Source organism: Neovison vison, chromosome 4 (assembly GCF_020171115.1).
Source record: "Neovison vison isolate M4711 chromosome 4, ASM_NN_V1, whole genome shotgun sequence".
NCBI lineage: Eukaryota > Metazoa > Chordata > Mammalia > Carnivora > Mustelidae > Neogale > Neogale vison.
In genome coordinates this window covers 118,134,180-118,148,747 of record NC_058094.1, presented here as the reverse complement: position 1 = coordinate 118,148,747, position 14,568 = coordinate 118,134,180, and positions in this window count along the sequence as shown.

Genomic DNA, 14,568 nt, shown 5'->3' with positions numbered 1-14,568 from the left:
ATCACGACACCTGATAGTCAAATTGAGAAATTATAATTGTAGGTATAATCTCTTGAAAGCCGCCAGGGCAAAGAGGCTCCTTACTTACAGAGGGAAGCCCATAAGAATAACGTCAGACCTGTCCACAGAGACTTGGCAAGCCAGAAGAGGCTGGCAAGATATATTCAGAGCACTAAATGAGAAGAACATGCAGCCAAGAATACTTTATCCAGCAAGACTGACATTCAAAATGGATGAAGAGATAAATAGTTTCCAAGACCGGCAAAGCTTAAAAGACTATGCAACCACCAAGCCGATACTGCAGGAAATATTAAGGGGGGTTCTATAAAAGAGGAAAAATCCCAAGAATAGCATTGAACAGAAATATAGAGACAGTCTACAGAAAGAAAGACTTCAAAGGTAACTCGATGTCAATAAAAACGTATCTATCAATAATCACTCTCAATGTGAATGGCCTCAATGCACCCATAAAACGGCACAGGGTAGGAGATTGGATAAAACGACAGGACCCATCCATATGCTTTCTATAAGAGACCCATTTTGAACCTAAAGATACACGCAGACTGAAAGTGAAGGGGTGGAGAAGCATCTTTCATGCCAATGGGACTCAAAAGAAGGCTGGGGTAGCGATTCTCATATCAGATAAATTAGACTTCAAACTAAAGACTGTAGTCAGAGATACAGAAGGACACTACATAATCCTTAAAGGGACTATCCACCAAGATGATCTAACAATTGTAAATATCTATGCTCCCAATATGGGAGCAGCCAATTACTTAAGAAAACTGTTAATCAAGATAAAGAGTCATATTGATATGAATACACTAATCGTAGGGGATCTTAACAAGCCTCTTTCAGAATTAGACAGATCATCGAAGCAGAAAATCAATAAAGAAATAAGAGCATTGAATGACACATTGGACCAGATGGACCTCATAGATATATACAGAACATTCCACCCTAAAACAGCAGAACACGCATTCTTCTCAAGTGCACACGGAACCTTCTCCAGAATAGACCACTTACTGGGTCACAATCAGGACTCATCCGATACCAAAAGACTGAGATGATTCCCTGCATATTCTCAGATCACAATGCTTTGAAACTGGAGCTCAATCACAAGGAAAAGTTCCGAAGGAACTCAAACACCTGGAAGCTAAAGACCACCTTGCTTAAGAATACTTGGATCAACCAGGAGATCAAAGAAGAACTGAAACAATTCATGGAAACCAATGAGAATGAAGACAATTCGGTCCAGAACCTATGGGATAGAGCAAAGGAGGTCCTAAGGTGAATATATATAGCCATCCAAGCCTCGCTCAAAAAAATAGAAAAATCCAGAACATACCAGCTGTCTCTACACCTTAAAGAACTGGAGGATCAACAACAAATCAAACCAACTCCACACATAAGAAGGGAAATCATCAAGATTAGAGCTGAGATCAATGAGGGAGAAACCAGAGATACAGTAGAACGTATTAATGAAACTAGAAGCTGGTTTTTTGAAAGAATCAATAAGATCGATAAGTCACTGGCTACACTAATCCAAAAGAAAAGAGAGAAATCCAAAATTCATAAAATTATGAATGAAAAGGGAGAGATCACAACTAACGCCAAGGAAGTAGAAACAATCATCAGAAGTTATTACGAACAGTTATATGCCAATAAGGTTAGCAACCTAGATGAAACGGATGCATTCCTTGAAAAATATAAACTACCAAAATTGAACCAGGGAGAAATCAACAACCTGAATAGACCAATATCTAATGACGAGATTGATTCAGTGATCAAAAACCTCCCAAAAAACAAGAGCTCAGGACCTGACGGATTTCCTGGGGAATTCTACCAAACCTTCCAAGAAGAAATAACACCTATTCTCCTGAAGCTGTTTCAAAAAATTGAAGCAGAAGGAAAACGTCCAGACTCTTTCTATGAAGCAAGCATTACCCTGATCCACAAACCAGGCAAGGACCCTACCAAAAAGGAGAATTTCAGACCAATATCACTGCTGAATATGGATGCTAAGATTCTCAACAGGATCCTAGCAAACAGGATCCAACAGCACATTAAAAAGATTATCCACCATGATCAGGTGGGGTTTATCCCTGGGCTACAAGGATGGTTCAACATTCACAAATCAATCAATGTGATACAACAAATTAATATGAGAAGAGAGAAGAACCACATGGTCCTCTCAATTGATGCAGAAAAAGCATTTGACAAAATCCAACATCCGTTCCTGATTAAAACGCTTCAAAGTATAGGGATAGAGGGAACATTCCTGAACCTCATCAAATCTATCTATGAAAGACCCACAGCAAATATCATCCTCAATGGGAAAAAGCTTGCAGCCTTCCCATTGAGATCAGGAACAAGACAAGGATGCCCACGTTCACCACTCTTGTTCAACATAGTATTAGTAGTCCTAGCGACAGCAATCAGACAACAGAGAGAAATAAAAGGTATCCAAATTGGTAATGAAGAAGTCAAACTCTCTCTTCGCAGATGACATGATTCTTTATATGGAAAACCCAAAAGACTCCACCCCCAAACTACTAGAACTCATACAGCAATTCAGCAACGTGGCAGGATACTAAGTCAATGTGCAGAAATCAGTGGCTTTCTTATACACTAACAATGAAAATACAGAAAGGGAAATTAGAGAATCGATTCCATTTACTATAGCACCAAGAACCAAAAGATACCTGGGAATAAACCTAACTAAAGAGGTAAACGATCTGTATTTGAGGAACTATAGAACACTCATGAAAGAAATTGAAGAAGACACAAAAATATGGAAGACCATTCCATGCTCTTGGATCAGAAGAATAAACATTGTTAAAATGTCTATACTGCCTAGAGCAATCTATACTTTTAATGCCATTCCGATCAAAATTCCACCGGCATTCTTCAAAGAGCTGGAGCAAATAATCCTAATATTTGTATGGAATCAGAAGAGACCCCGAATTGCTAAGGAAATGTTGAAAAACAAAAATAAAGCTGGCGACATTACCTTACCTGATTTCAAGCTTTATTACAAAGCTGTGATCACCAAGACAGCATGGTACTGGCATAAAAACAGACACATAGTCTAGTGGAACAGAGTAGAGAACCCTGATATGGACCCTCAACTCTATGGTCAATTAATCTTTGACAAAACAGGAAAATATATACAGTGGAAAAAAGACAGTCTCTTCAATAAATGGTGCTGGGAAAACTGGACAGCTATATGTAGAAGAATGAAACTCGACCATTCTCTTACACCGTACACATAGATCAACTCAAAATGGATAAAAGACCTCAACGTGAGACAGGAATCCATCAAAATCTTAGAGGAGAACATAGGCAGTAATCTCTTTGATATCAGCCACAGCAACTTCTTTCAAGATACGTCTCCAAAGGCAAAGGAAACAAAAGCGAAAATAAACTTCTGGGACTTCATCAAAATCAAAAGCTTCTGCACAGTAAAGGAAACAGTCAAAAAAACAAAGAGGCAACCCACGGAATGGGAGAAGATATTTGCAAATGACAATACAGACAAAAGGTTGATATCCAGGATCTATAATGAACTCCTCAAACTCAACCCACACGAAATAGACAAACACATCAAAAAATGTGCAGAAGATATGAGCAGACACTTCTCCAATCAAGACATACAAATGGCTATCAGACACATGAAAAAATGCTCATCATCATTAGCCCTCAGGGAGATTCAAATCAAAACCACATTGAGATATCACCTTACACCAGTTAGAATGGCCAAAATTAACAAAACAGAAAACAACATGTGTTGGAGAGGATGTGGAGAAAGGGGAACCCTCTTCCACTGTTGGTGGGAATGCAAGTTGGTGCAGCCTCTTTGGAGAACAGTGTGGAGATTCCTCAAGAAATTAAAAATAGAGCTTCCCTATGACCCTGCAATTGCACTCCTGGGTATTTACCCCAAAGATACAGATGTCGTGAAAAGAAGGGACATCTGTACCCCAATGTTTATAGCAGCAATGGCCACAGTCGCCAAACTATGGAAAGAACCAAGATGCCCTTCAACGGATGAATGGATAAGGAAGATGTGGTCCATATACACTATGGAGTATTATGCCTCCATCAGAAAGGATGAATACCCAACTTTTGTAGCAACATGGACGGGACTGGAAGAGATTATGCTGAGTGAAATAAGTCAAGCAGAGAGAGTCAATTATCATATGGTTTCACTTATTTGTGGAGCATAACCAATAGCATGGAGGACAAGGGGCGTTAGAGAGTAGTAGGGAATTTGGGTAAATTGGAAGGGGAGGTGAACCATGAGAGACTATGGACTCTGAAAAACAGTCTGAGGGGTTTGAAGTGGCGGGGGTTGGGAGGTTGGGGTACCAGGTGGTGGGTATTATAGAGGGCACGGCTTGCATGGAGCACTGGGTGTGGTGAAAAAATAATGAATACTGTTTTTCTGTAAATAAATAAATTGGAAAAAAAAGGAGGGCATATATTGCAAGGAGCACTGTGGGTGGTGCATAAGTAACTGATCTTGTAACTCAGAAAAATTAAATTAAATTTCAAAAATAATTTATTCACTTACAGGAATCAATAAAATATTATGAGTGAAAAATACACTTTATTTAAAAAATTAATAATGATGCTATTTTATGTCTTTATGAGATTTTTTTAAAAATTAAATTCATTTTTTTTAGCATAACAGTATTCATTATTTTTTCACCACACCCAGTGCTCCATGCAATCCATGCCATCTATAATACCCACCACTTGATATTTTTAAAGCAAAACATCCATGACCTACATTCTCCTATTGATAAAAATTACCTCGTTTATCATCTTTATAAAAACAAACTTCCTAGATTTCTACTCTACCTGAAGGGTTTGAAGTAGTGGAGGGTGGGAGGTTGTGGGAACCAGGTGGTGGGTATTTGAGAGGGCACGGATTGCATGGAACACTAAATGTGGTACAAAAACAATGAATACGGTTATGCTGAAAATAAACTTAAAAAATGATTAAAAAATTAAAAAAAGTTTTTATGCATCACATTGCTCTATGTAAGTTAAGCCTAAACTAAATAAAGAATATGTAATATATCGTAAAAAAAAAATTACAACAGATTTCCATTCAGCAGAAAAGAACTCTATTTACAAGGACAGTAGTAGAATATTTATGAGAAGACTTTCCACTGTAGCTTTTTTTTCTATGCTGCCCCTTTAACACAGAGAATCTAGGAGACAAGACAACGAGAATCCAGAGTGATGCTAAACTGTTCTCAGATGATAATCAAAATGAAATCTTAAATATCCTTTTTCAGAGCATAGGAACGTCACTCACTTCATAGAACATACCTTGAATGATATCACATTAAAATATTTTCTAGGGACACCTGAGTGGCTCAGTCATTAAGTGTCTGCCTTTGGCTCAGGTCATGATCCCAGGGTCCTAGGATCAAGTCCCACACTGGGCTCCCTTAGCAGTGGGAAGCCTCTTTCTCCCTCTTCTTCTCCTGCTTGTATTCCTTCTCTGGTTATCTCTCTGTTATATATATGGCCAGTTGACACTGTTCCAAAAGTTTTTCAGGGGTAAGTCAAATTTAAAACAATGTCTGGATAAATATGTAAAGTCTGAGGCATTGAGGCTAAATTATAGATATTTTAATCCTTGGGTTTTGTTGTACTTGTATTATCTTCTTTCTTAAAAAATATTAATTATGGGTGCCTGGGTGGCTCAGTGGGTTAAGCCGCTGCCTTCAGCTCAGGTCATGATCTCAGGGTCCTGGGATCGAGTCCCACATTGAGCTCTCTGCTCAGCAGGGAGCCTGCTTCCTCCTCTCTCTCTCTCTGCCTGCCTCTCTGCCTACTTGTGATCTCTCTCTGTCAAATAAATAAATAAAATCTTTTAAAAAAATATTAATTATGACCTTGTAATTCTAGTGGAATTACACACTAATACAGATGATAGAATTTATTTATTTATTTGACATAGAGGTAATACAAGCAGGGTGAGTGGGAGAGGGAGAACAAGCTTCCTGGGGAGCAGGGTGTGGGATGCGGTGCTTGATCCCAGGACCCTTGGATCATGACCTGACCTGAATGCAGAAGCTTACAGTTCGAGCCACCCACGCACTCTTTAAAACAAAAAAAATTATAAAGAAATTATTGTAACAAAAGTGTCATAATAAGAGGTCATGCTTTCACTATAAATTATGACTTATAATTACAGAATACTGTTCTTTTAAAAATTATTTGACAGAAATCACAAGTAGACAGACAGGCAGGTGGTGAGTGGGAGTAGGCTCCCTGCTGAGCAGAGAGCCTAATGGGGAACTCAATCCCAGGACCTTGAGATCATGACCTTAGCCAAAGGCAGAGGCTTTAACCCACTGAGCCACCCAGGCACCCCCAGAATAATGTTCTTAAGAATATTTTTCTATTTTTAAAATTGACAATAATTTGTAGAGGAAATTTTGTGCCAGTGTGTCTAGGGAGTAGTAAGTTTTAATGTAGTTACAATAAAAAACAATTTGCTAAGATTGGAGTGTTACCAAGAGAAGCCCGATGCCTGTGGTAAGAAAACTAGCAAGGGGCCTTGACTCAAAGGACTAGGGAAAATATTCTTTCTCACATGTGTGAGAATATGCACACAGGTGCCCGGGATTCACACATGAAGACTCCCATTCACCAGCCCTAAAAGCAGCACCGTTTTTTCCACATGATTCTTTTGTAGGTTGTCCTTTGACCACACTTTGATAAACACTGCTTTAGAGTTTGACTCTCATACTTAAAGACTCAGGAAGCTGGACAATTTTTCAGTTCATCAAGTATGGATGTATCTGTCTGGAGCAGACTCATGTGCACAGAAAGCAACATATCATAGACACTGGAAAAATGGAGTTTGAATGGTGCAGGTCCACTCATATGCAGATTATTTTTTCAATACAGTCCAGTTATGTACACCTATGTTTTCTTCCTTCTGAATTTCTTAACAACATACTGTTTTCTCTCTCATACTTTATTGAAAGAATGTAGTATGTTATACATATATAAAATTTGTAATTCTTGACTATGTTATTGGTAAGGTTTCTGATCAACAGTAGGCTATCTGCAGTTAAGTCTCTGGGGATTTAAAAGTTATATGCAGACTTCAAATGCATGAGGAGTCAGCACCCTTAGTCATCATGTTGTTCAATTATGTAACAAAGTGTTAAAGTATTAATTAAAATGAAAACTATAAGTCCTGCAAAACAGTACACTTAGGTCACTAAGGGAGGCAGTTGCACTCAGAAAGCTGCCTACAAAGTACAGACTAGATAAAATATGATTTATGGGATTCAAATAAAGTGACATTAAAGTATAAATTGATCTCACAAAAAAACTTGTTAATTATGCAGAATGGTGTCCTATCTTTATTTATAGAAGAAATATGAACATATGGAAAGTTACAAAAACACATTACTCTTTTATTTACTCATCAGTCCAAATTAATAAAGGCTAAAACTTCAACATGTCTCTTCTTAAATGCATGAATCCCTTGTTATTTAAATTTATATAATTTGTCTTACACATAGGATATAGGTAAACGTTATTGTTGAAGTCCCTGTTAAAAACCACTTAGTTCCTTGTTATTTTCTTGTTATTGCAAAATATTTTCATGTATCATGCATAAGCTGTCAAGAATGATGTTCATTTATATGAAAGCACTGAATGTATGTTGCCATCCTGTCACTGTCAACTGTTTGCTCACCATGGTGCTACCTTCCATCTAAAATGTGTGCAGGGATGTTGATAAGAGCTTCCTCAGTTTAGCAGCCAGGAGGTTATATTATATTAGTAGATAAAAGTAGATAAAAATTAGTAGATAAAAAAGTAGATTAATAGATAAATATACAAGGAAAATATCACATAGAAATTACAATTCACAAATCATTTTAGAGGCATAAACAGAAAGGATTAAACACAAAAAAGAGTTCACACTTCAAAATGAAGCTTGCACTGCAATCACAAAGGCAAGATTGATACCTAAGAGGCTGTAATTCTTAGATCAGACATAAACAACTGCATGTGTACAATGGCTCTAAAATAAAGCATAATAGCCTGAAATGGACATCATTAAGAAAGGCTTTTGGGAGAGGGGGATTTTGACCAAAATCATAACAGTCTAGAAATACCTAGTGGAGAGGGAAAGGAAGATGAACTTTGCTGGGAATCATTCCACAGAAGTGGAAATGAGCAAGTTCAGACCATGTCACAAGAGCACCTAGATTATGGCTCTTGACAATTTCTGGAATTTTAAAAATGAGTGAGTTGATGGTCATATTTTAGCAACAGGATTTTCAAAATACTTTTCATGGATCAGCTTTCCTTTAATGGTGTTTTGAAAAATAGTGACATTCTGTTGGATAGTAATGCTGCTGAATATTAATGTTGGATATTAATTATCTCCATTTCCCTCCAAAATAATCACATATTCTATTTGGGAATTGCTCTATACCCTTTACACTGTGTACCATATACCCAGACTCTGGACCCTCGTGGCCATTTACAGTAAGTATTAGCATACTGAGGTTGCTATGGGGTTGGATAGGAAAAAATCATCTTTACATTTGTCCACAATAATGCCTGAACTACTGCAAAATAGTAACTTTAATAGGCTGTGGTAATATTTGCAAGAGAGGTGGGAATGAGTATATGGTGAATATCCTTCAGGGGCATAGACTCAGTAAAAGAAATTTGTGGAATGCTAAATACTTGGGGCCCAGGTTTCAGTTTCAGAGAACCATTTCAGAGAATCTACTGAAGCTAGTTTAAGAAAAAAGAACAATATAGTACAGAGAATTATTAAATGGTTTGCAGAATCACTGGGAGGACAAAAGAAATATGCTTGAGCAAGAAAGATTCCCCAAGTTGCTAAAGAAATAGAAGCCAAAGGAGCTGTTGCTGCTACACCATCCACGTGCTACCTGTGGAGTGGGTACCACAACTAGGGTTCCAGAACCACCCACCCTCAGCTACAATACACACCAGCAATATGTAATTCATCTTTGTGTGTCCATTAAGCATGGGGCTTATTTTCAATGTATATTTACCGAAGAGAAGAACAAATACTCTTCCTTCTTTGTTATACACACAAAGTCCATTTGTGCAAATTCATAAAGGAATTAAAAGACTTATGACCATGAAGGAAAGCTGAAGAGCAATATTGTTAGACATACTGTTATAAATTTCTGTATTATTTACTGCAATTAATCACTAAGATAAAACTGAATCCATAAAGTTTTAGTGAGGAAGGAGAAGTTCATCCTTTACAGTCAGGGGAACTGTCTAGGCAGTGGGAGCAGTGGGGGCCAGCTTGCTTCACTTCTCACTCACAGACTGGATAGTTTGGGAGCAAGGCATTAAAGATGGTGAAGGCTTCTGCAGCCTTGGTTAACATTGAGATGGCATCGGGATGGGTAAAGGTGTTTATGGTCCAGGCCCAGAAGTGCTGCATGTAATGTTTATTTACCTCATGGGACAGCATAGTCACATGACTCCAGTGGACTACAGTAGAATCAGGGAATACAGTAGAGTTGTTTATTTTAACCACAGGAAGAATAGGAAACAGATTTTAACAGACATAGCTGAGCTTGTGAAAGTATCAGAAGAGAAACTGGAACATCTGGTTTATAAAAATCACTATAGAAAATTGTGAATGCTGTTTTTGAGAGACACTCCTAGACGGTATAGACAAAAACATCTTATCTGTCAAAGTAATAATGATACAACTTTAAATATCCTTCTGGGACCACCAAGTTGGGTTTTAGCATTTCTTTGCTTGACAAATAATAGCTTGTGAGATTTATCTTTTCCACACAACAGTCAAGTTCGTTTGCATTACACTAAGCATCCAAACTTTTCCAAGGAGAGCAGGTCACAGTTGCCATCTCTCCTACAATGAGGTTTTTTTTTTTTTTTTTCTTCTGGACATGGAATGAGCCCCTACTTCACCAACTGAAGTTCATGGGCGTGTCAATAAAATGACACTAATACTAAATTTTTATCCTTCAGTATGGAGACCTTGAAAAAGAAGATTGATATTGAATCTAAGTGGATGTATTCAAAAAAATAGATGATAATTATGAGTTGATTGAAATGTGAAGTCATGTGACAAAGACGTTTAGAGAAAGGGCAAGATTCTGTAGCTGCCTTACGTCTATAGAGTTTGCTTCCTTGCCCACATTTTTGTTTTTTGGAATGCCTAAGTCCAGTAAACTAATTTTTGACAATAGCTGATTTTATATATTTTGAACGATATTATATGAATTCATATAATAGGAAAAAAACTGAGGAATCAGTGACAATATTCCCAAAACTAGTACATAAAAAAAAGGATCAGGTCTTTGCCCCTAGGAATAATGGGTTATAAGAAACTTCATTATTGGTTAAGCCATGGACTCTTCTCTATCCTCATCTAACAGAAAAGAATGTGCAGAAATCCAACAGGCAAAAGGTTACATTGCAAGAAATGTAGTTTCATTTTAACCTTCAAGAATATTTAACCTCTGGGAGACAATATGGTGGAGAAGTAGGAGGATCCGTTTCGTGCTTCCCCCTAAAGTGAACTGATTACCTACTAAAGAACACTTATCACCCATGAAATCAGCTTGAGATTGGAATTATACACTTCTGCATCATTACAGGGGCAGAAGACACCAGCGGGCAGGTAAAGTGGAGTGGGGACATCAGATTGATATTGGAAAAGAATCCAAAGGGGGAGGGAGCCACAAGAGGTGACCCATTGAAAAGTAATACCCCAATACGAGAGTTCCCTGTGATTGGGGACCAGCATTACCTTGGGAGTCTGGTTGAAGCACTCAAAAAGAACAAAGGATAATTGGGGGAAATTGGGGATTTGAGCGGTAGGGACAGGGGTTTAAGACCGTCAACCCAGGACAACCACCGCTGGCACTGAGCCAGAGAGAGTGCAGTGAAGAAGACAGGTCTTGGTCCGTGAGCCGTGGCATGCCTGAGAGCTTCTGACTGGCAGCTCCCATAAGTGTGAGGTAACCTTGCCAGCTGGTAGAACCACAGCCTTTTGCACTTTTCAAGTGAGGACTGCATGAACAGAGTCTGAGTCATGTCCTACACCCTCTCCAGAGATAGCTTTGTGTAGGCGCCAGCCAGCCAGCACTCTCTAGGACCCAGAGAGTCTGAGCACTACCAGCCCAAGCCAGCATGAAAACCTCAGACTGCTCTGGCAGTCTGGAGCCACCCAGACAGCCAAGGCTAGTATTTCTCATGATTTGGGGTACAAGCAGGAATTCTTGTGACACCAGAGACCATGACTGGTGACTGTCTCTGCCAGTAGCAGAGGCAAAATTTATGTGCTCTGGAGCACCCAGAAGGGAAGAAACTGAGGCTTCTGTCTGAGAGGGAGGTCTAGGTGCAGTTTGCTTTCCTCTAAACTTCCAGAAACCATCAAAAGCCTCCAAGGGGAGAGAAAACAAAGAAACAAACAAAAAAACCTTATCATCACTAACCATAAGGGAGATTCAAATTAAAACCACATTGAGATACCACCTTACACCAGTTAGAATGACCAAAATTAGCAAGACAGCAAAAAAAAAAAATGTGTTGGAGAGGATGTGGAGAAGGGGGAAATCTCTTACACTGTTGGTGAGAATGCACATTGTTGCAGCCACTTTGGAGAACAGTGTGGAAATTCCTCAAGAAATTAAAAAATAGAGCTTCCTTATGACCCTGCAATTGCACTACTGGGTATTTACCCCAAAGATACAGATGTAGTGAAAAGAAGGGCCATCTATACCCCAATGTTTATAGTAGTGATGGCCATGGTTGCCAAACTGTGGAGAGAACCAAGATGCCCTTCAACGGATGAATGGATAAGGAAGACGTGGTCCATATACACTATGGAGTATTGTGCCTCCATCAAAAAGGATGAATACCCAACTTTTGTAGCAACATGGACGGGACTGGAAAATATTATGCTGAGTAATAAGTCAAGCAGAGATAGTCCATTATCATATGACTTTACTTATTTATGGTGCATAACAAATAACATGAGGACATAGGGAGATGGAGAGGATAAGGGAGTTGAGGGAAATTGGAAGGGGAGCTGGACCATGAGAGACTGTGGACTCTGAAAAACAACGTGAGGGTTTTGAAGGGGCAGGGGCTTGGAGGTTGAGGGGTCCAGGTGGTGGGCATTATAGAGGGCACACTTTGCATGGAGCACTGGATATGGTACAGAAAACAATGAATTCTATTTCATTGAAAGGAAATAAAACAAACAAACAACAAAACAAACAAGCAAACAAAACCTCCAAAGAACAAAAGGCTGAAAAACCTGTTTCCTAAGAGTCCACCTATTTGATGGGGCAGGAGGACTTAACTGTAGGAACATTGCCTGAAAAGCCACGTGACAGGCCTCTCCCCAAGAAAACCACACACACACACACACACACACACACAAAGTCAAGAGGACATCCATCTCTACTGCATGGACACAACTTTTATTTTTAATTTGGTCCCACTATTCTGATTATTTTCCTTTTTTAAAATATGTTACTTTTTAACCTACTTACCATCACAGTGAGATGTGCAGTACATTGAATTCCAAAATAACCTTTAACTGAACTTTTTAATATATATTCCTGTGTTTTTCTTTCACTTTTCTATTTTATTTATTTTCTTTTCCTTTCTTTTCTTTCTTTATTTTTTTAATATTCATATAGAGATAAGCTTCAAGGTAACTCCCTTTCCCCAGTCAATGCTAACCCTATAGGTAAAACAGTTTTGATCCCCTTTTATCTCAGGGAAGTTGAGTCTCTTCACAAAGATATCAAGATACATCCAGGAAAAATCAAAATAACCTGCCTCTCCCACACTGAGAATTTATAACCACTCTCACATCTTTTGCTTCTGTCAGTCTCTCTGTATTCATTTTTGTTCTGGTATACTTGGGGTTCATATTGGCTGGGTTCTTTTATTTATTTATTTATTTTTCTTGTCATCTACTTTTTAAAATTAATTTATTTATTTTCAGCATAACAGTATCATTACTTTTTCACCACACCCAGTGCTCAATGCAATCCGTGCCCTCTATAATACCCACCACCTGGTACCCCAACTTCCCACCCCCCCACCACTTCAAACCCCTCAGATCGTTTTTCAGAGTCCATAGTCTCTCATGATTCATCTCCCCTTCCAATTTACCCCAACTCCCTTCTGCTCTCTAACACCCCTTGTCCTCCATGATATTTGTTATGCTCCACAAACAAGTGAAACCAAATGATAATTGACTCTCTCTGCTTGACTTATGTCATCTATTTTTATCGGTCTTTTTATTTGTCTGTCTTTGTATGATTTATAAGTCTTATCTTTGGGGCCCATTTGGGCTGGGCCTTATCTTTTATTTTTTCTTTTCTTTTTTTCCTTTATCTCTCTCTCACTTTCTTTTTTTCTTTCTTTTTAGTGGGGACTCTTAATTGCTCAGAAGCACTTCAGAGTGCAACTTGACTGCAGCACAGTTGATATATTCAGCTACACATCCCTTCAGCCAACTCTCAATAAAATGACTAGGAGGAGGAATGCTCAACAGAGGAAATATACAGAGACTACTCCCTCTCCATCGGCGCTATTGGACATAGACATAGACAGTATGCTACAAAGGGAATTCTGGTTAATAATTATCCGGGCAATAGCTAGGATGGAGAAATCCTTTAATGACAAAATGGAATTGATGAGGACAGAAGTGAAAGCCACCAGAAATGATGTTCACAATGTTCTCAAGGAGGTCCAATCTAATCTAAATTCTCTAAAAGCTAGGGTAACTGAGGCAGAAGATAGAATTAGTAATCTGGAGGACAAATAGATAGATAAAAAGGATCAGGAGAAAGCCCAGAACAAACAGTTTAGAAGCCACGAAAACAGAATTAGGAAATATATGACACATGAAATGTTTGAACCTCAGAATTACTGGAATCCCTGAAAAGGAAGAGAAAGAATGAAGACTAGAACATATATTTTGAACAAATTATCCATAAAAACTTTTCCAATTTAGCAAATGGAACCAGCATTCATATCCTAGAGGCAGAAAGTCTGCCCACAAGGTCATGGAATCTAGAAAAACCTCGAGACACCTGATAGTGAAAATGGTGAATTATAATTGTAGACAGGAGCTCTTGAAAGCAGCTAGGGCAAAGAAATTCCTTATGTACAGAGAAAAGCCCATCAGAATAACGGTAGACCTGTCCCCAGAAACCTAGCAAGCCAGAAAGAGCTGGCAAGATATATTTAGGGCACAAAATGAGAAGAACATGCAGCCAAGAATACTTTATCCAGCAATAATGACATTCAAAGTGGATGCAGAGATAAAGAGCTTCCAAGAATAGCAAGGTTTAAAAGAGTATGCTACCACCAAACTGACAATACAATAAATATTGACATGGGTTTTATATAAGAGGAAAAATCCTAAGAATATTATTGAACAGAAATGTAAGAAAGCAAACTATAGAAACAACTACTTCACAGGTGATGCAATGTCAATAAAAACGTCTCTCTCAATAATCATTT